The sequence below is a fragment of the Rousettus aegyptiacus genome, unplaced genomic scaffold, assembly GCF_014176215.1.
Source record: "Rousettus aegyptiacus isolate mRouAeg1 unplaced genomic scaffold, mRouAeg1.p scaffold_m13_p_5, whole genome shotgun sequence".
NCBI classification, from domain to species: domain Eukaryota; kingdom Metazoa; phylum Chordata; class Mammalia; order Chiroptera; family Pteropodidae; genus Rousettus; species Rousettus aegyptiacus.
The window spans coordinates 100,209,709-100,232,832 of NW_023416308.1; the positions used below are offsets into that span (position 1 = coordinate 100,209,709).

General features: G+C 42.3%; 1 long non-coding RNA gene across 1 annotated transcript; it reads left to right on the forward strand.

The window, feature by feature from the left end:
• The first annotated feature begins 1,361 nt into the window (after window positions 1–1,361).
• LOC118602930 lies at window positions 1,362–20,641 on the forward strand. Its single transcript, XR_004951014.1, has 2 exons — window positions 1,362–1,849; window positions 19,849–20,641. It is a non-coding gene; the product is annotated as an uncharacterized LOC118602930 (long non-coding RNA).
• The last annotated feature ends 2,483 nt before the right edge of the window (window positions 20,642–23,124 follow it).

Genomic DNA, 23,124 nt, shown 5'->3' on the forward strand with positions numbered 1-23,124 from the left:
GTAATTAGGAAAGTACCTGGTATGTAACAAGCCTATCCAAGTGTTTGCTACTTACTATTTAAGAAGCCCCTTGATCAAGCATGTCCTGTGATGGGGGAGGGAAAGCTTTGAAAGCCAGGGCTCTCTGAGCCTTGAAGAACAAGTAGGTGTTTGCCATGTAAAGAGCAGGGCATTTTAGTCAGAAGAACAGGAAAGGATGGGGAAAGATCATATGTTCAGGCCTGTGTCCAAGACCTAGCACACAGGAGAGGAAGAATAAATGACAGACATGTTGTTATTAAGTAGTGTCTCACGTCAGCCAGTGTGGTCGGGATGGAAAGATGGGAGAGAGACGACGGGGAAGCAGGGGAGTAGAGAATGGGAAAGAGCAGTGCTGTGCTATGGACTGCCCATCTCCGCCTTGCTAAGGAACCAGGACTTTATTCCTAGGGCTCTCTTTGCATCTGGGTTTTAGATAGATATGCTGGAAGTGTTGTGGAGGATAAAGAAATTAGAAGGGGAAGAGAAGGATGAAGTCAAGGACTGTTTTAGAGATAAAGTTCCCAAGGTAGGGCGTGAGGCCAGGGACAGGGAGCGGTCCAAGATGATTCCAGTTTCCTGATTTGGCAACTGGATGGGCGGGATGCTGTCCGTCAAGTCAGGGAAGGCAGGAGGAGGAGCAGGTTTGGGTGGGGAAGGGAATGAGTTCACTTGTGGGACAGGCAGAATTTGGGGTGCCTATGGGAAATTGAAGTGGAGACACCCAAAAGGCAGGTAGATGCTGCATCTGGAGCTAAGAAAAAGAGGGCAGCACTGAGATAACAATTCGGAGCCACCTATTTAAGACTTTGGGAGTGGTGAAGTTCACTCAGGGAATGTGTGTGAAATGATGGAAGAACAAGAATGAAACCCTGGGGGATGCTCACAGCTGGGGGCAGGCTGAGGACGGGGGCAGCACCAGAGACCGGAGGGGTGGGGGCTGCCAGGAAGGCACAGCCCTTGGCGTGAGCACGTGGATGCAGAGCAGCCTTCAGAGGGACCATTCCCAGGACTTGCCCGCCCTGATCATTTATCTGAAAAACATTATCGCTGTCAAAGGGCAAGACAGGATTTATGGTCTTGGAATCGGTGTTCTTTGGAGTTGGAAAGAATCTCGGAGATTTTATGGTCCAGTGGTCTTTTTTTAAAAAAAGTATTTAAGGCAGACAACCTTTAAAAAAAAAAGAAATCTTATGCCAAAACTGAGTAGACGATAGAGTTATAACCACAGCTGCCGTCATTGAATCTGGAGCTGGTGGCTTTTCCTAAATGTCTTGGACCAGCCCATGCACCCATTCGTCCCACAGATATTTATGGGGTACCAGGTATATGACAGGCCCTGTGCTCGGTTCTGGATATAGCTGTGGACAAAATAGGTTTTGCTTTTGAGGCTCGCTGGTTCTCTATCTTGGTTGCACCTTCGAATCACGCGGGGAGCTTTGAAAAAATTCCCAATGCCAGGCTACGTCCATACCAATGAAATCAGAATCCCTGGCAGTGGAACCAAGTGTCAGTATTTTTAAAAACTTTCCGGGTAATTTCATTGTGCAGTCATGTGTCAGAACCGGCTCAGGAGAGACAAGCGAGGGTACGAAAGTATGTCCACTGAACCCAAACGGCAGCTTCTTGAGCCAGTCTACTCCCCTTGATTTACCCACCAGTGGGGAGAGGTTGAGTTGGCCAAGGTAGACAGTGAAGGGGTTGGGCCTAGAACCCCTATTTCCTGTCCCAAAACTCCTCAGCCAATGTCTCTCTTACTAGCACACTGGTGTGGCCTCAGCCCATTTCATGATGTGTGGCCCTTAACCTGGTTGATCACCTGGCTTTGATGGTAAGTAAAAATCAAGTGAATGATCTGTATTGTTCTCATTTTTCACCTGGGCTGTCTTCTTTCTCTGTGAAAAACCAGTTGAATTCTTTCTCTAAATGGGGTATTCTTCACTGAGAGGAGGCACAATGAGCCTCTTTCACTGGCAATTCAGTCTATTGTAACAGAGACTTCAGGGCCTGCCAGCAATCTCCTTGTGAAACTGGCATGTACCCGGCTTCTGAAAATGAACCTTGGGCACCAATGCCTGGGGAAATAGGGCCCCGCATTGTGCGTGGGGCTCCCTGAGAGCCAGGGGCCACTTTGATACTGGTAGGGAGGAGGGGCTGGCAGGTCTCTGAGCTCACCCTGGGGTCTCTTCTCCACAAGGGGCAGCCGCGAGCCCTTTACTCTATGTAGCTCACCACCAGCCAGGGGCTGGCAACCACTGCTTAACTCAGGAAGAGTACCTGTGTGGCTTTGGGTTAGTGGAGTAACCTCTCTGAGCTTTAGTTTCAAGCTGGAACATTGCGGACATAGGGTTATTGTGAAGATTAAAGGACATGATGAATGCAAAATGTGGAGCACACATACTTACCAAGTGCTAATTTAAGGCTCTCGTATGTGTAGAAGGTAATCAAACCCATAGAACTAAATCAGCAAACTCGCTGTCGTAGATTGCTATCCCTAGTTTATAAATGAGGATACTGAAGCCCAGAGAAGGAAGAAACATGTTCAGTGTTACACTGGCATTAGTTAATGAGCTGGACTTTGAACTCAGGCCTCCTACAGTGAGAGGTCAATAGTGGATTAGCTGTTACTGTATTAACAGATGTTGCTTAAAATTCAGATGGGAAGAAAGAAAAGATGGCATGGGGCGTGGCAAAGATTTCAAAGACTTATCTTACTACTTTGGAGTTGTGTTTATAGCCATGATATTTAAACCAGAAGCTGAAGAGTTTCATACGGGGAACAGGGAAAAAGAAACCAATTTTTGCTGGGACCGACTATGTGCCAGGCATCACGTAAAAAGCCTCTTTGATGTGCGTTTTTGCGTTATTTAATCCATAGGAATAAATTGGCAAGGGTGTTGTAGATTTTTAACCCTATTTTGGAAATGAGGGTTCAGGAGCTGAGACGTTAAGCCACATGCCCAGTGTTGCAGAGTAAGTGTTTAAACTGGGCTTTGAACAATAGTCTACCTGAGAAGCATCTGCCCTTTTGCTTTTGCCTGGGCTTACTGGATGTGTCCTGTTGACCCTAAGAACTGAGGTCACCTAAGTATTTTCAGTTCATTCACTTCCTTATGGATTTCGTCCCAATTTCCTAGGTCCTGCAGCTGTCAGAAAGGGCGGTGTCCTAGGCTGTTTTTTTGGCAGCTACATTGGGAGGAGAGTAGCACCGATACTAATATTAATAATAATAATAGTTAAAACTAACATTGAACATTGTGTTCCAAGTGCTCCATATGTTCCCGGCACTGTTGCAAGACTTCAACAGGCATAGGCCTTTCCTCGTTATTAGTTTCCCTGCTTTTGCCGATGGGAAACTGGCACAGATCAGCCCTGCAACTTGCCTAACGTCACACAGCTAGTCGCTGTGGAGCTGGGATTTGAACCATGTGGTCAGAAGCCAGTTGACAGAACTTGCTGGAAGCAGATATTGTGGTCATCATGTCTTCTTACCTGTCTTCTTACCTGGCAGCTTCCACAGAGGTGTTCCATGGGAGACATTCACTGGCATGTGATTCTCCTCACTTCGTTTTGAGGAAACGGTAGTTGCTGGTGCGTGGAGTTTCAGAGTGAATTTGAGAGGGCTCTTACTCCTTTCTGCCTGATTGGTTTTTGTTTGACTTGTCCTTGACTGGCTCACTTGGCTGAGCTCTCAAAGCCTACCAAGTCCTTCCCTGCCCTTCTTTAATGAGGGGATGCTCTCTTCGCAGGAGGTAGGTCTCCTGCGCTTTCTCACCTTGTTCTCAGGCCACATCCTCCTCTGCAGGGCACCTCTGTGTGGCCAGACTTTGGACCCAGGAGCTGGACTCAAATATTGTCTTGGGTGGCTGGGGATCCCCTGTCCACCTCTGGCCGACCAGGGCCATCAGCCCAGCTTTGGCCCCGGGGAACTTGGCCACAGTGGGTACGGCATTCCAGCCAGGGGCTCGGCACTGCATTGTACCTACAACTATGCACTTGGGCTTACGTGGCAGGGAAGGGAGACAGCTTTTTCTTTAAAAGGATTTAATTCAGTCTCCTCACTTTCAAGGGGGTACGAATATAGTAACATTCTTTTCTGCCTTTTATATTTTCTACTTGAAACAACAAAAAACTCACTCTGCTTTAATAATATTAGGGGAGGCAGTGATTGATTGAGAACTTACTATGTGCCAAACACTTCACAAACATCATTCCATTTTAATCCTCTTAACAGTTTTGAGGGGAAGGCCTTGATTATCCTGTTTTTATGGTTGAACAAACCGAGTGTGGAGAGATTACTTTGCTGAAAGGCACACAGTAAGAAGTGGCCAAGCTAGGATTTGAGCCCATATCAGCCTGACACCAAAGCTCTTAACCACTAGCCATGAAATTTTCTACCTCTTTCTTTACCCATCTTTCCCTTTATCCCAAAGCCCAAAGCGTTGCACGGATTGGTGGGAACTTGGCCAATTCGAGTGACACAGGAGCTGTCCTAGTTGCTGTTTTCTGCTGCCCACACTGTGTGCCTGTGATTTCTTAAACCTGACACCAGGGGGATCTTGTACAGTTTGTTTGGGGCAGACTGTAAGTAATTCACTTGTCTCTCTCTCTCAGCTTGACAAGAACAGCCCCGTCATGTGTGAATGTGCGTGAACACTCGCATGTTCCACCCTAACTTGTGCCTCCTGACAGATAGCTGGTCCTGTGCCCGAGTTTGATTCATTTCTAGTGAAAAACAATCCCAACCTAAAGATAAGAATTCACTCAAGCAAGATTGGAAGGTGAGATAATGTGGAGCTAGCAATGAGTTCATTTTAACTGGTAACTTATTCCACCCAAGAGTTCTCATGTGTGAGAAGTGAGTCCAGGCCTGGGAAGGCCTGAGGGGGAGGTTGGGAAAGCAGCTTAATCCTCCAGGAGGGCCTAGGACTTCCTACTGTAAACTCTCTGGAGCCCAGACCCTGAACCAGGAGTAAGAGGGTGGCAGGAGCAGCTGCTGGTGCAGGCCTCTGGGGGCCATTCGTTCTGTAGTAGGCACTTCTTACGTTTGTGGCATCTAACTCTTTCATATGCCTTCTTAGGTTTGTTTCTGTGTTCTGGGCCAGTTCCCCAGTGGAGGAGCTGTGTGTCGGCATCCTCAGCCCTAACTCAGGTGCCTTCTCAGTCATGACTTAGGTAGGTGCCTTCAGTGAGACACCCCCAGAGTAGCTTTGATCTTGAAGCGGGTAATATGAAGAACATGGCACTGTAAGGGAGCCGTATACAGGCGCAGCAATGGCTGGGGTCCTGGCAGAGCCAGCGTGTGGCACAGTCAGGTGGTGGTGGCAGAGGCATCTCTGCAGAAGCAGGACTGTGGTGGGGCTTGAGTGGTTTCCCTTTTGTTCTTGGTGGCAGAGCTTCCATGTCTCCTTTCAGGAGATTTGTGACCTACATCCTTTAAATTTGTTCAGATTTGATTAATGGCCCAGGATATGGTCTAACTGTGAATGTTCCATGGATGCTTGAATGTGTATTCTGCTGTTGCTGAGCGGAGCGTTCCATCAATGTTGCTTACATTCTGTGGATTGACAGTGTTGTTGAGTTCTTCTGTATTCTTGTTGGTAGTCTGTCTAATTGTTCTACAGTTGCGGTCTCCAGCTATAATTGTGGATTTGTTTAGTTCCCCTTTCAAGTTCTCTTGGTAATTTTGCTTCACGTAGTTTGCAGCTCCATTGTTTGATGCATACTCTTTAGGATCGCTATGTCTTTCTTGCAAATTGACCCCTTAAAAATCATTATGTAATATCCTCTGCCTCTGGTAATTTTCTTTGCCCCGAAATGTACTTTATTAGATATTTATATAACTGTCTTTTTTTTATTATTATTAAAGTTTACATGACATATCTTTTCTCATCCTTTTTTAACTTTCAACCTACCAATGTGATTATATTTAAAGTGAGATGGCATATAATTGAGCCAAATTTTAAAATTCATTCTGACAATCTTTCTCATTTAATCTCTATATTTAGACCATTTACATTTAATGTAATTATTGGTATCACAGTCCTTAGTACACTGTTTTATATTTTCTTTTCTATTCAGTCTTTGGGTTTTTGTTTGTTTGTTTCTTTGTTCATTTCTCTATTTCATTTTACCTACCTTTCCTTGGGTTACTTGAATATTTTTTGGAATTGCATTTTGATTTATTCATCATGCTTTCAATTTTATCTTTTTGGTAGCTCTTTTAGTGGGTACTTTAATACTACATTATATATACATCGCTTATCAAATCTACTAGTATTGACAGTTAGCAGTTAAAGTATATTGTAGAAACTTATCTCCCTTTAAGTCCCTTCACTCTCTGCCATTAGTAATATAATTGCCTTAAATATTTTCTCTAAATATATTTAGGACCACATCAGACAATGTTATAACTTTTACTTCAACCATCAAACACGACTTAGAAAACTGAAGAGAAGGATTGTTGTATTTACCCCGAATTTTGCTCTCACCATGTTCTTTCTTTCTTCCTAATGTCTCAAGATTCCTTCTTTTGCTGTTTCCTTTCCGTTTAGAGAACTGCTATTAGCCATTATTTTAGGATGTGTCCACTGGTGACAAATTCTCTTAATTTCCTTCATCTGAGGATGTCCTGATTTCTCATTCATGCCTGGAGAATATTTCTGCTGGATTTTGAGCTGGCAGTTCTTTTCTTTTAGTATGTGAATAATGTCGTGCCACTCTCTTCTGAGCTCCACAGTTTCTGGTGAGAGATTCATCGTAATTTAAATAGATTTTTTTTTTTAATAGGTAAGGTGTTATTTCTCTTTAAGTGATTTTTTTTTTTTTTTTTAAATCTGCCTTTAGTTTTCTGAAGTTTGACTATGTTATATCCTGGAACAAATTTCTTTGGGTTTATCATATTTGGAGTTAGCTGCTCAGCTTCTTGAACCTGAAGTTCATATCTTTTGCCAAATTTGGGACATTTTCAGCTATCATTCCTTTGAATGGTTTTTGAGCCATGCTCTTTTTCTTCTCTCCCATGACTCTGATGACATGAATGTTAGATATTTTGGTCAACAGGCCCCTGAGGCTCTGTTGACTTTTTTTATTCCAGTCTAGTATTTCTGTTGTTCACACTGAGCTATTTCTATCATTCTATCTTCAAGTTCACTGATTTTTTTCTTTGGTCCCTCCATTACACTGTTGAGCCCATCCACTGAATTTTTTATTCCAGTTGTCATACTTTTCAGCTTTAAATTTTCATTTGGTTCTTTTTAAATATCTTTCATTTATTTGCTAAGATTTTTATTTCTTTGATGAAACTCTTATTTTTTCACTCCTTTCAAGTATATTCATGATTGCACATTGAAACATTCATATAATATCTGTTTGAAAATCCTTGTCAGATAATTCTGTTTCTGTTATTTTGGTGTTGGCCTCTATTGATTGTCTCTTTTACATTCATGTTAAAATGGTCTTTGTTGTTGGTATGAATAATCAATTTCTATTTTGGTAATTATGTCGAGACGCTCTGGATCTTATTTACATCTTCTGTTGTAACTGACTTTTTTTCTTTTTGACACTTCTCTGGCAAGGAAAGGGAGAGGTTCTGCTCTGTTACTGTTACCGGATATAAATCCAGGTTCCCCACTTGGCCTCTGTTGACACCTGAGTCTGAAAGAAATTTCTCATTACAAAGGGAGAGGTGGGAGTTCTGGTTTCCCACAAGGCCTTCGCTGATACTGCTCCAGCTGGGAGGAGTAGAAGAGCCTTGGTACTGCTTACCACATGTCTTCCGTTGACACTACAGTGAAGGGAGGTGGCCTCATTACCACGGGGTGGTGATGAAGTCCTGACTCTTCCCTAGGCCTCCTCTAACACCATCCAGTGGGGAAGAAACAGGGTGCCGCGATACTTTAGATGGGCATGAAAGTCTAGACTCCCCATGAAGGCTCCACTGACACCATGGTGGGTCAAGTGCTTGTTACCATTTGATGAGAATGAAGGTCTCAACTCTTTACTTGGCCTTCTCAACATCACAAAATTTGGGGGTGGAGTAGAGCAGTTATTGTCTAAAAGTTTCCTATATTGCTTCCCTGTCTTACTTAGTTCTTGGCTAGAGAAAGGAGGCGGGTTTTTTTTTCTTTGTTTTTTGTTTTTGTTTTTTGTTTTTTGTTTTGTCTGTGCTCATTTGTATTTCTTGGTGACTGGCTTCTTCAGCTCCCAGTCTGGGATATATGAGACAAAAAGAAAAAAAACAAAAAACTTACTTCCATGTCATTCCTCAGATCCCACATCCCTAGCCTGATACCTTTCTCTCTCCACCTGTCAAAATTTTCTTATTACTGTTTATACATCAAGTCTGTGTTTTTTATTTGGAAGGAGTAAGGAGAAGTATGTCTACTTCATCTTCCTGGAAGTGGAAGTCACAACATCCTTTAATAAAACCCCTTTCTGCTGCAACTGGCCACAGTGGACTCTGTTGTTTGCAGTGAAGAACCTGATTGATATATTATTCTTTTGAGAAGGGCAGGGGTACAGAAGAGCTATCCCTTGAAGTGAGCATACTTGTCTTACTTGTGTTAACAAGTTTTCAAAATTGGTGGCTCTGTTTTGCCTATGAATGGTTTTCCTCTGTTCCTGCTAATCCACAGAGCTTGTCTTGCGGACACAACAAAAACTTCTTTTTATTACTTTTTTTTTGTTAAAAAAGTAAAACTTGTTCCTGTAGAAAACTTAGGAGAAAAAAGATAAATAAAACAGAGCACATCTCACACCAGAATAGCTATTCCTAATATTTATATACCTTATGTATATATAATAAAAATGTAATTATGCTGTACTTTTTGCTTAGTAACCTGTTTTTTCCACTTTACCAGATATCTGAATATCTTTCCACTCCAATACGTATAGTTTAGATCGTCACTTTTTAATGGTTACATAATATACCATTGCAAGAGCATAGTTATTTACATATCTGTTCCCTATTGTCAAACATGAAGATTATTTTTAATTTTCTTCCATCGAAAGAATTCTGCATAAAACATCTTTGTAGGTAATCATTGTGTACTTGTCCGGTTATCTTACGATAATTCCCTAAAAACGGAATTGTTGGGCTGTAGGGGACACACATTTTTTAAAAAAGAGGTTTTGATCCATGTCTTTACACAGCCTTCCCAACCTGCTTCTGGCCCTTGTGTCATTGCTTGGCTCTCATTCATTCTGTTCCAGAGTTTCTCGTTCGTCGAGCACATGGCGTCCCATCTTCAGCCTCCTCTCCACTTCTCTCTATCCATTAGTACTAGCTCATGGCAGAAGGACATGTGACAAATAAACTCAGTGTTGTGACATCCTCCACGTTCCACTTGCTTACATCCTGAGGACCTTTTGCCATTCAAGGCATGGTGGAACTTCCGAACTAAGGTGGCAGTTTTAACATCAAGTGCTGAGGGTTCAGATGGAAGATTCAGAAAGTCGATATGATCAGCCATTTCCTTCCTTCACCACTGATCTCTGATCCTCAGGGGAGAGTTAGAGATGAAGCAAGAGGGTCAGACATGAGCGTGAGTGGCCCTATCTTGTGTCTCCTCCCACCCTCTAAGATAAATCTTGTCCAGGGGGACATGATAGAATCTGCCTTGAAGTCAAGAGGACCTGTGTCGAACCTCCTAGTGTATAATCCGAAGAGTCATCAAGCTACAGGTAAGTTCTCTGTTCATCGGAGAAAGGCTGCCACAGAGTAGAAATGGTAGGATGGTAGCTCTAGTGGGGAGAAAAGGGTATAGGGACAGACTTCCTATTTTCCCCAGGGCTCAGAATGCTGATGGTTAAGCACCTGAATGTCCCTGAGACATCAACTTGGTGTACAGAGGAGGAGAGAGAGGGTTAGGAAGGAGAAGGAAAGGGAGAGGGTGGGGAGAGAAGAGAGAGAAAATGAGAAATGAGAGATGGGAGGCCTACAAGTGAATGTGCCTAGACACCATGGCAGAGGTTGAAGGGTGGTCATGCTTCCTGGCATCTGATGAGGACGTGGTTGCATTTCAGAGAGTTTTCTTGCATTAAAGAGCAGAAGAGATGAATTAAACTCGAAGCCAGAAGCCATCATGGAATCAAGACAGATGCAGACAATGAAGTAACTTCTTTCTTACACTGTACATGGGGTGACATTCCATCACACACACACACACACACACACACACACACACACAGCTGAAATGGTAATTCAAAAACACTGATTTTGACTTAGTTTACTTGAAAGTAATTCGATTAGTTATTTTACATTGCTACATTGGCCAGACTAGGAATCCCCAGGTAGAAAGTACACCCTTTAAAGGAAGAGTAGGGAAAGAATGGAAAGAGTTTTTGCAGTTCTGAGTTTACACTGATGGAAAAGTCTTACAAACTTGACTTATTTCTCTAAACCACCATGGCTTAAGAGAAGATGTCTTCCATAGTTCAGCTTTTGCATATCTCAAACGAAAACTCCTTTCATTTATTTCTGTTACATATGCACAGTAGTTATTAAACTTTTTAAAGTCCCATTTTCTTCAAATAAAAATTTTCGTGGATGGCCAATATCATGTAAAGCAAATAAAAAGTCAGCCAGTGGTGTGTGTGTGTGTGCGTGTGTGTGGGTGGCGGGGGAAGGCGGTGATGATTTCTATCAACCATCTGAAGTTCATAGGGGGGCTCTATGGAACCCCTAGGAGTCAGCTTATGCAAGGATGCCATGTATGGTTGTGCAGTGTGCACATTGCCCAATATAGTTGGCTACAGCACCCCTTGGGAATTGAAATCCAGTCTTGGTTCTACTCATCAAGTCTTGGACTCTGGCACAGGGCTGTACCTACCTGAGGATAGGGATGTCTTTTTCTTTGCACAAAGTACAGTATCTTTATGAGCCATGTGTCCACAGAGCAGCATGCACCTACAGGAGATTTCTTTTCAAATTCATCCACCCAGATGGGGCACCTTTTGTACAAAGACCACATAAAGGTCCACAATGGTCCTATATGAGCATGCTTTAAAAACTACAATAAGTGTTTATTGGTACCTAGAATTTGGCTTGGCTTTCTAATTTTGAGTCCCCAGTTTGCTAGTAAATTTCGAAGCAAGTTCAGTACATTTCCTTGTTCCTGACTTAGAACATTACTGCTTGAGTGTTGGTGAGGGGCCAACACTTCTTTTGGAACAGCAGTGACTGATATTATCATTACACTATGGAGAACTGTGCCAGGCAAGGTCTTCTCTGGGCAGAATCCTCTGTTGTGATTTTTAGGGTAACTGTAAAAATCAGAACCAGGAGACCAAGGATCACATTAGTGAAACATCTTTATTTTAAAATCAGGAATTGATGATCCTGAGAAATTATAGCTCATGCTCAAGGCCACAAGAGTTTAGGTGGTGGAGCTGGGACTCAAATATAAAGCTTTATGGCTATGGTCTCGGGGCTCTTTAGTTCGCTATGTGATGATGTGGACTATATAATCACAAAATGATGGGGGTCTTTCTCACAGGACTCTTTCTTCCAAAGACAGATATTTACCTCTTGGAGATGCTCTAGGCTGGTCCTACTTCAAGGAAGGAGAATGTCTCACTCCACATCGGGAGACTAGCAATGTGCCATCATGTGATGTTGATGAAATAGGCGGTCTCTAAGTCAATGGCATCTGCAGTGCTAAAATGCCTCCTCACTCTGCCCTGAATGCAGCCCTGTTTCCTGGGTTGCAACATGGCCACCCACAACAACAACAATAATAATAACAACACTCACTAATGATGGTAACGACCATCATCATCTTGTTTGGTCTAGGCAGAGCACCTTTGATCTGGGGATCTCTAAGCATGCTGCCAACATAATCCAGTGGCTAGTGTCATTATCTCCCGTTTACAGACAGAGAAAATGAGGCACAGGACATTTAAGCTAGAGGCTCAAGGTCATGTAGGGCATCATTAATGGAGACATGTGAGGAACTCAGGTTGTTAACTCTGAAATAAAATCTGTAGACACTTAACTGGCTTTTGATTGGCAATGGCTGCTCTTTATGAGGACCGTATATTTTTTATAAACCTTGCCGTAAATTCGAATACTGATCATTAGATTTCATTTCGAGCACATCTTTCACAACCTTGAACACTGTGAGCATGTGGCAGATGCTCCCCTGCTCTGAGCAGCCAGTCGTGTGCATAATTCTCTATAATACTTAGGTTGGTACCTAATGGTTTAGGAGGGGGAACCTTCCCTACCAAGGCTCAAAGCTGACATTATACAACAGAAGGGACATTGGTCAGAGTCTCAGGGGACCTCAACTTGTTTTCCCCCACTAGCTTTATTGACGTTTAATTAACAAATAAAATTGTGTATATTTAAAGTGTACAATGTGATGATTTGACATACTTTGTGGAATGGTTACCACAATCCTGTTAATTGTATATCTATTACCTCACAGTTACCTTTTTTTTTGAACACTTAAGGTCAACTGTCTTAGCGAGTTTCATATACATAACAGTGCTATAAAATATAGTCGCCATGCTTTACATTAGATCCCCAGAGAATATTCATTTAAGAACTGCAGGCTCGCATCCTTTGACCAGCCTCTTCCGATCTTCTCCATTCTCCAGCCCCTTGTAACCATCATTCTACTTTCTATTTCTGTGAGTTTGACTTTTTTTTTTTTTAAGATTCCACATATAAGTGAGATCATACAGTATTTTTCTCTCTCTGGCTAATTTCACTTAGCATAATGTCCTCTAGGTTTATCCATGTTGTTGTAAATGGCAGAATTTCCTTCTTTCTCATGGTCGAATAATAATAAATAATCAGATTGATTTCTAAATTTCTCTTTCCAATAGTTTGTTGTTAGTGTATAGAAATGCCACAGATTTTTGTAAATTGATTTTATATCCTGCAACTTAACTGAATTTGTTCACAAGTTCTAATCATTTTTTGGTGGTGTCTTTCTGGTTTTCTATACATAAGATCATGCCATGTGCAAACATAATTTTACTTCTTTCTTTCTCGTTGAATAACTTTTAAAAAATAAATTTATTTATTCATTTTAATTAGTTTCAAGTACATAGTGTATTGGTTAGACATTTATATAGTTTATAAAACAATCCCCCTAATTACTCCTTCTCTCCCTGGTTTTCCACCTAGCCAATATGTATATTAATGTTGATTGTATTTCCTATGTCGTGTTCCGCATCCCCATGACCATCTATTGACTACTAATTTGTACTTCTTTAACCCTTCACCCCATTCTCCCAGCACCCCCACTCCCTGTCCATCACCAAAATGTCCACTATATTTGTGTTCGTTTTTAATTAGTTTCTTCCTTTTGTTCCTTAGATTCTGCGTGTAAGTGAAATCATATGGTATTTATCTTTCTCTGTCTGACTTATTTCACTTTTATTTCATTTTCTTGCCTTTTTCTTCTGGCTGAGAGTTCCAGTACTAGGTTGAACAGAAGTGGTGAGAATGGGCGTCCTTGTCTCATTCCTGATCTTAGAGGAAAAGCTTTCAGCTTTTCACCATTGAATATGATGTTAGCTGTGGGCTTGTCATATATGGCTTTTATTACATTCAGCTACACTCCTTCTATATCCAATGTGTTGAGAACTCTTATCATGTAAGAATGTTGAATTTTTTCAATTGCTTTTTCTGCATCTATTGAGATAATCATATGATTTTTATCCTTCACTATGTTAACATGATGTGTCACATTTACTGATTTGCATATGTTGAATTGTCCTTGCGTCCTAAGGATAAATCCAACTTGATAATAGTGTGTGATTCTTTTCATTGCTGTTAAATTCTGGTAGCTAGTGTTTTGTCGAGGATTTTTGTATCTGTATTCATCAGGGATCTTGAAATGTAATTTTCTTTTCTCGTAGTGTCATTATCTGGCTTTGGTATCAAAATAATGTTGGCCTCATAAATGAGGTTGCAAGTAGTACCTCCTCTTGTAATTTTTGGAAGAGTTTAAGCTGAATTGGTATTAATTGTTCTGGAAATGATAGAATTCATCAGCAAATCCATCAGGTTGTAGACCTTTGTTTGTTCAGAGGTTTTAATTAATGATTCAATTTCCTTACTTGTTATTGGTCTGGCCAGATTTTCTTTCTTCATGATTCAGTATTGGTAGGTTGTGTGTTTCTAGGAATTAATACATTTTTTCCAGATTTTTCAATTTGTTGGCATATATTTTCATAGGAATCTCTTCCCATCTTTTGTATTTCTGTCATATTAGTTGTAATGTTTCCTATTTCTTTTATGATTTTATTTATTTGAGTCTTCTCTCTTTTTTTCTTATTTAGATAAAGGTTTTGTTGGTTTGGTTTATCTTTTACAAAACAGCTTTTAATTTAGTTTATTTGTTTTATTGTTTTCCTAGTCTATTTTGCTTCTGTTCAGATCTTTGTTATTTCCTTGCTTCTGTTTGGCTTTAGTATATTCTTTTTCTAGCTTCTTGAGGTATAAAGTTAGCTTATTTGAGATTTTTTTTTCTTAATATAGGCTTTTGTTGCTATAAGCTTGCCTCCAAAATCTGCTTTTGATGCGTTTATAAGTTTTGGTATGTTTTATTTCCATTTTTATTTGTTTCAATATATTTTTTATTACCCTTTTAATTTCTTCTTTCACCCATTGATTAATCAAAATGTGTTGTTTAATTTTCTCACATTTGTAAATTTTCTATGTTTCTATTATAATTCTTCATACAAGGGCATCATTGGGGCAATCTAATTTGTTTCTAGAACTATGATATCAAGGATATCCTGGAAATGTTGATTTTCTTTTCTTTCTTTCTTTCTTTTTTCTTTCTTTCTTTTTTTTTTGTAGCTCCTGAGTTACAAGGAATGGAAAATTAGTGCCAGTGGTCCTATTCAGCACAAACACCGTTCAAATATCATTTTATATGGTGTGTTAGTCAGGATAGGCTCTGTTATGCTGCAAAAACAATCATAAAATTTCAGTGAATTAATATAATAAACACTAATTTTTCACTCACCAAATATCCGATACAGGCTGGTTGGCCTTCCTTCTCTTTATAAGTGTGTCATCTACAATGGATAACATTCAAGACATTGAGGCAGAGGAAGAGAGAGATATAGGAGGCACATCAGCTGTTAGGTGCTTCAGCTCGAGAGTGGCCCATATCACTTACACCCATAGTCTGTGGCCACAGCTAATTACATAGCCCCTGGCTGGAAGGCAGCTGGGAAATTAAGGGAGCATGAGGAGTATTGGGTAAGCACTTGCTATTACTCATGGTAAAAGGATGAAGTATTTGGGTTCCAAGTTAGGGGGAAGCCTGCCTGTCACTCTCCCTTTCCCTCCACAAAAGCCTCTGAAGACAAAGTTAATATAGCTCCTTAAAGGCCAACTGGACACATTGCATATTAAAGAATTCAGAACTATAATCTAGATATCTGTGTGGCATCCTTGGTGAATCAGCAAAAAAAAATCTCCTTCTCCATAAATATCTCTCTCACCGGCCTAATCTAACACCTAAAATTTCTACTGTTAATATTACTCTTTGTGAGCTGCCTCAAGGATATGCATATATTTAAACTTTAAACCAGTAAGTAATTTCAGATTGTATTGGAGCACTTTCAGGGAGCAGAGATCAGAATGTGGGATAAATGGACTGAAGGCACGCACAGGGGTATGAGCAAGGAAAAATGGTGTCAGTGGATCCTGTCGATGAGCAAGAGGGCACCCAAGGAAGATGAGAAGGAAGCTTAAGGCAGATTCTCCACATCACATCTTTGCCAAGTGACTGACCTACTGGAGGCTCCAAGGCAACTATACGTTCACCCCATGCATACAGTAAGGTCAGAGGTATCTCTCTGGACTGAGACTGCTTTTGGAAGATAAACTCAGGTCCAATCAGATTATGGAGAGGAGAAGCGAGACTGAAATAGAATGTTTGACTGCAAGTCCAGTGGCTTTCGATTTGGAGTCCAACAATTGATTTTAAATCCTGACTCTGCCACACTGTCATTGGCACTCCTGCAGACCTGTGAAATACAGCTGTGTGACCTTGGGCAAGATATATAACATTTCTGCACCTCTGTTGGGAGGATTAAATGAGAAATGAACATGAGGCACATAGAGAATAAGCAGATCCAAGCCCTGTTCCCTCCTTTCCTTTACCTTGGTCTCCTCACCTGGAAAATAAAATGTATGCACCAGCTCTTTCTCTGAAGCTTTAGGTCTCCACAGTTGTCTCGGGGACCTGAGAGCAGGAGGAGGAAGCTGAAGTGAGGAAAAGCTTCTTTATTCTTATGTAAACTAGAGCAGTCCCAGGTAAGATTTAGTTTGGAAAAAAAAATGTATTCTGCTACTTAACATGAACTCTGAAACCCTCTGGACTGGGTGGGTGATCTCTGCATTTGCTTCCCTCTACCCTATTATCATCCTAAAATAGAGATGTTTGTGAAAATGACTTAAAAATGACAACGCACTATACAAATGTAAAACTACATTATCACTATCATTTTTCATTTTGATCTTAGCTTGGATTTTGGTCAGAACAGATTGCAGCATCAGCTTGCAAAACCCCAATAGCTCCACCAAATTATCGAGAAGCCTATTTAGGATGATTGTTCAGAATAATCTGAGATTGTTCATGATAATCTGAGAAGCTCCTATCTTTCCTTTTCTTACAATACATTTATTGGTGCTACTTTGTCTAATATAGTAATAAAATGATCTCTCTCTTTTTGTGTCTGTCTCTCTTTTTGTGTTAAAGATTATTAAGACACAATATTTCAATAAGAATTACAAATTTTTACCATTTATATAAAGTTTTGAGCCATGTAACAAATATTAAATAGTGCTAATGGATACCTAAATATATGGTCAAACTATAAAATAGGTATGGAAATGATGAACCCCCAATTCAAGAAAATGCTTAAAACAATTCAGCATCTAGAAACCACTCACAGTATGCAGTAAGTACTCAATAAACACCATTGAATGAATGAATGATTTGTTCTCTTCAAGGAGAGTAGGGTGAGAAAAGATTAGAGTAATGTGCAGAGACTTAATTTTTGTGTTTCATTTCTCAGACTGAGCGTTTATTGCTTGTACATTGATAATAATTACATACTTTTGAGTGTTTGAAATCTTTCATAATTAAAACAAATCAAAACCGAGTCCTGCTTATCTGCTTTCAAGAAGCTCACAGGCTAGAACTAGAATTGTTACAAATAGTTGATATATATTATCCCGGTCCTGGCAATTTCTGGCTGTGTTCTTTGGGCAAGTTACTTACCTTCTCTGAGATAGTATTGTCATTGTAACATAGGGATAAAGCAGTTTCTACCTCACAGAACACTGAGTACCTGGAATATAGTAATTGCCCAGAGACATGTCTACATATAGTATCTTGGATCTGCCCAGCAACCCTAGAAATTTGAAGCAGCCTCAGGTGAGAGCTGGAAAGTGATGTTTTTCAGATTTGAACCTAAACACCGCCTTTTCTCCTAACAAGGCTGAAAGCTAAAGGAGATGAAAAATGAAATTTCTCTGTCATCTGTATTTCTCTTTTTCCTCCTCTGTGTCCTCTGGACATCCAGCACTTTACAGTGGAACTTTACAGTGTTGGCCTCCATACTGTAGGCTTCCCGAGTAGGCATAGGATTGCCCCAATTCTGCCCTGTGGCCAACCAATGTGCCTTACAACTTTCTGTTACCAGAAGGGAGCCATGCTTGTCCTCTAGACCCTGCCAATGAGGCTGCCTGTGATTCTCAAAATGCCTCTGGACAGTTAGAGGTGCAGAACAACCTGCTGTGTCTTAGGCTTGCCAGCCATCTTGCCTGGTATTAACAAAGAGAAATTAAGCCATCTCGAGAAGCTTAGTGTGGAGGTGAGGTTGGGCTTCAGAGCAGGCTGGGTCAAAGCCAAGGCTACTTTAGTTTCATCTGGTCCACATCCCTCATGTTTCTCTCCCCAAGGCTCAGTGCAGGAGTATGAGAAATGATCCTGGTGTAAAAAGTCTTGGGTTTGAAGCTGTCTTCTCTACTTACTAACTGTATAATCTTTGTCAAGTAACCTCCCTGATATTTCCTTATCTTAAAATGGTGGCAGTTTTCTTTCTTTTCTTTCTTTCTTTTTTTTTAACCTCAGGGTTGTTGAACAGCTCAGGTGATATAATGAATGATGAGTCCAGATAGTGTCCTATAGACAAGGGAGTAGACTCTGGGAAAGGAAGTTTCTGAGGGTAGACTCATCGTTGTCCTTGTAAACTGCCCCTTTCCGAACCCCAATTTCTCTGTTGGCTCAAAGCCACTTCCTCAGAGCAAACCAGACTGTCTTGAACCCTGCATTTTGCCAACATCTCCTCTTGTCCCCTAATTTCAGTAGTGGACTGGATTGTGGTGGAGGAGGGGAAGAAGAAAGCAGATGTCATAAATTAATGTTTTTAAAAAATCCAGGTTTCTTTTGGCGGAAACACCATAGTGAAGTGGGATGGACCTGTATGTTCTGTGAGTTGCTTCACCTCTCTGAGCCTGATTTCCTCAGCTGCAAAGCAGGGAACACAGTACCTTACTTACACGATGGTTATAAGGATCAACTGAGATGATGCACGGAGATACAACATGGGCCTTGTAGGTAGTAAGCATTCGGTAAGTGGCAGTCATTTATAAGTAGTAATCACTGAACAGTGAGCTGCCTCTTGTGAAAACAGACACACCATCTGCTCTTTGGGGCCATGTTGGTCGGTTTATTTTTGAGATTCTCTGAGTGTTCATCTGACCTAGATTTCTCCTGTAGACAAATCTCAAGGATGAAGGCTCCCATCATGGGGTTTTATACAAGGAAAGTCTTAGGGGCTTTTTCTAAGGGTTCGTGATTTAGATAGTCCCCTAATTGTTGCTGGTTGATGAGGGCTAGTGGAAATATGTTTTACAAAAATGTCTGAAATCTGAAAGTATAGAGATCTGCACACGGGATATTCATTCATTCAAGAAAAAAACTAGTGTTCCAGACGTAGAAGCAGGGGCTGCAGGTGAAACAGCGAACAAGGCTTGCCTCCCTTATAGAGCTTCCAGTCTGGCAGGGGGAGCGGAGGAGTAAAAAAGATGAGAGCTCTGATTGTCTCAGAGAGCTTACAGTTTGGTAGGGGAAACAGGTAATTCAGTAGATTGAGAGTGCTAATTGCGTAGCTGGGCTGCCCACGTCCTTGGAGTGGTGGGAAGGTCGCTGATCCCGGGTGCCAGGCTCTGCCACTGGTGTGGCCTTGGGCAGGTCCTTTCCAACGTCTGGGCTTTCATTTTCCCATCTGTGAACCAGGAACTCTCTATAGTTCATGTTATACTTTCAGCCCTTGCAGTTCTCACCTTCTGTTTATTTTTTTTATTTTTTTTATTTTTAATTTGTTGTTGTTGGTTTTTTTTTGTCATGTGACAATTCTGGAAAAGTGAGTAGCAGTCTGGTTTAAAGTGTGAATAGAATAATTTCAAAAAAAAAAAAGGGGGGGCCAAAGGGGACAAGCCTGTTTCTATGTATTTTTTGTCCTTCTTTGGGAAAGTATAACGTCTTTGATTGAATGCTTATGGGCTTGGGCTACACAGAGGCTTCCAGGGGGGATTCTCACAGTTCACTGAAGTGACTGAAATGGCCATAAGACACCAAAAGGAGAAGAAATCTTCCTTAAGACCAGATGAATGAAGGGGTACTGCTCATAGAGAAAGTGGATCTGGACCTCCAGGGTGAACCCAGGGGTCTCGAGAATAGATTGGCTGAGCATGGCAGAGTGAACTCTCCAGGTTAATTCTGTCCCTAAACTGAACGACCTCTCCCAAAGGAAGGCTTTTCTCATGGGTATCTCATTCTTCAGCAGGTATTGGTGAAGAAACTGCTCCTGGAATCCTATTTGGTCCTTACGACGACCCTGGTGAATGGGAAGTAAAGGGTGCTAATCAGTAAGCGATGGCAGTGCACGCGAGGACTACTAGGAGCGAGATGTCTCTTCTATGCCTGGTGGCATCGACTGCCATGTGAGCATTGGAACCATGGAAAAGGAGCTGCCTCATAATGACCACAGCTACTGCTACAACTCTAGCCTAGTAGGGAGGGAATCAGGAAAATAAATCGCTTGCCTCTCTGTCTCCCAGTCTCCTCCTGGCACTTCCTATTAGCTGAGTGTTAACAAGAAGGTAGAGGGCAAAGGAGGCTGGTAATGCACTCCACAGTAGTCAGCCTCTTGAGGGTCAAAGCAGGGCCTGGTGCACAAGAGAGAATTTGCAGAGCTGGGAAGCAGAGCAGAGTCGATACTAAGCAAGAGGCTCCTGAGACTCTCAAAGCCTCGGGGCCAAGAATCCAAGTCCCCACCGAGCAGTTGCTCAACCACATGTACACATGTACCTGGTCCTCTCTGACTTTCTTTCCCACGGCAGTAGTAAAGGAGCCACAGACCACGTGTGTTGGTTGGGCAGAAAAAGGTCCACACTGTAACAGGGAGTAGAGAAGAAACCTGATTCCATTGACCTGTCTTTCCCAGAAGATGAGGGACCGGCATGCACCCGCCCTTTTCCCCAAGACAAACATGTTTTTCCATTCGTGGGATGGGTAGGACAGATGGACATTTGTTAGATGTCTGCTACATGTGGAATACAGAGTTTGCTTTTGTATATGTTGTTTGCCTCTGAATCTTTTGGTGATTAACTTCTGCAAGTTGACAGCTCCAGAGCCAGCTGCCTTTGGAGGAAGCAGGCAGGCCTGGCTCCAGAAAACCTGGTGACACTAACAAAATTTGACTGCAAAGCCTTCCCTCTTCTCTCATTCCTGCGAGACCCAACCCAACACCATGGGCCAAGCACCCACATATCTCTCCCATCAGGAGAAAACAAAATGTCTGATGAAGTTATTCACTCCAGGTGTTAGGAACTTAATGCGTTCCCCTCCACTTCCCCGCCCCCCACCACCACCCCAGGAGAATCTGTTTTCCAGGATGGTCAAAGAGTGGGTGGTGCTGAACCCAAATGAGTGAATCACTAATGATGGAATCCCAGGAACTTGGGGAGGTCGTATTTCTGGGGTGGATTCCCTCCTGACATTGTTCATATCATACAAAGGTGGCAGCCACCTACTGTCTCCAGAAAGAACATTGTCCCTGCGGGTGTGGTGACAGTGGAGAATGAGAGACAGCTCCGGGCTGAAGCCAAAGCCTGATTTTTAGAACCAAATCTGTCCCTTTGAATGAGAAACAGATCAAACATCTACACAGCCTCCCCGAGCTTAGGGAAGAGTCTCTGCCCTCCTCTCTGAAACTGGGTTCCTGTCACCTGAAACACGGCGCTGTTGTTATGCAACGTCCCTGTTGGCTGAGGTGTTTGGGCCCCTTGTTTTCAGGGCTGTGCTGTTTCCAAGAAAGAGCCATGGCCTTTGAATAGGACAGGGTGACTGAATAGAGGCCCTGGTGCCAAATGAGGGAGCCAAGAAAAGGGAGAGAAGAGTAAGTTCTGACTTTTACACGAAGATGAGACAGGCGCTCCCACAGCACCCAGATGGCAGCCCTACTGCCTTGCAGCAGCCTTAGGGTCAGGCTGCAGGCAGAGCTGGGCCGGGGGCAGGGAGAAGACAGTCCAGGCCAAGCAGAGGAGATGCGCAAAGTCTCCAGCACTGCAAGAAAAGTGAGTCTCAACTCTTGTCGGGAGCTGTAGGCTTGGTGGAGAATGCCCTTCAACGTTCAAGTTCAGACCCCACAGACTTATAAAAGCCAGCCTCGTGAGAAGGACCGTTCCTACTAAGTTCAGCAATATTACCAACAATAATCACTACTCCCATTTATTTAGAATTTACTCCAAAGTCTTTACATATTTATTTAAGTCGTTAAAAATGTCCCGTTCATTCACCCAACAAATATTTATTCAATTCCTACTTGGAATCAGGCACAGTTCTAGGCACTCACAGCAGATCAAGGGACAGGGCAGACAAAAATCCTGCCCTCACAGCAGGGCTATTACCTGCAATTAATAATGTCCAAGTCTAGGGGGTGCCATATGTATGGGCCATTTTGTGAATGGGGTGCCCTGGCATCGAGCAGCCTGGCAACCCCTCTCTGTAGAGCTCTCATTTGAAGTGAGGGAATAGAACACCAATGAGGCAGGTATTATTATCCCCCAGTCACAGCTGGAGACACAGAAGAGTTAAGTAACTTGCTGAATTTTTCAGTCCCAAATGACGGAGCCATGCATGATTTGTATCAGAGTTGGACTGACCTAAAGCCCTTGCAATTCACCCATGCCATGTCCATGCCATTCTCTCCCTGGTGGGTACCGGGACAAGAGAGTAGCCAGGCTGGTAAGGGCAGAGCTGGGCTAGCTGGCCTCATAGAGGTGCCATGTCCTGCCTGGGTGGAATAGGACCAGGTTAGAGGTAACGGAATCCCTTGGTGAGGCCGACTTAGCTATAGGAAGTCTTGATAAGATCAGATGCCTCCATGGAAAGGATGAGGGGACCTGCCTTTTACCTTCACTGGATGACGACTTATTCAGAAATGTCTATTCCTGGGTAGACCTTATGGTGCGGAAGGGCCAGAGTCAGCTATTGGTTCGTCCATTTATTTATCATTTATTCAGCATTTATTAATGCCCTAACTACATCGGCAGAGGGCTAGAGAAGTAGGTCCAGGGACCTAGAGGTTTGTAAGGGTAACCTCCAAACTCCTTTTGTTCAGACTAGAGAGTCCTCTGGTGCCCTGGGTCAGTTTCTTAAATAAGGTGAGTGAATGTAGCAAGAACAGAGACAGGGCTGTCCTCTGGTGAGCTCATACTGCTAGGGCTGGATCTAGTTTCCATAACAATGAACATGCATCTTGCCTTAGGACCAGACATGATGCTACCCAAGACATGAAAAGGAGAGAGCCTTGTCTAAGTTCTACCTTTTGTCCCAGCTTCTTCCTTGATGAAGGAATGCAGATGGCCTCTAGTCATGGCCCTCCTCTTCTGCTATATCTCCCTTCTCCCACCCCCAGAGTTGAACTGACCTAAAGCCCTGACAGTTCACCCATGCCATGTACATGACATTTTCTCCCTGGTGGGTACAGGGACAAGAGAGTAGCCAGATGCACCTGAGTGTGTAGTAGGCTTCTGAAATCTGAACGGGTATATCA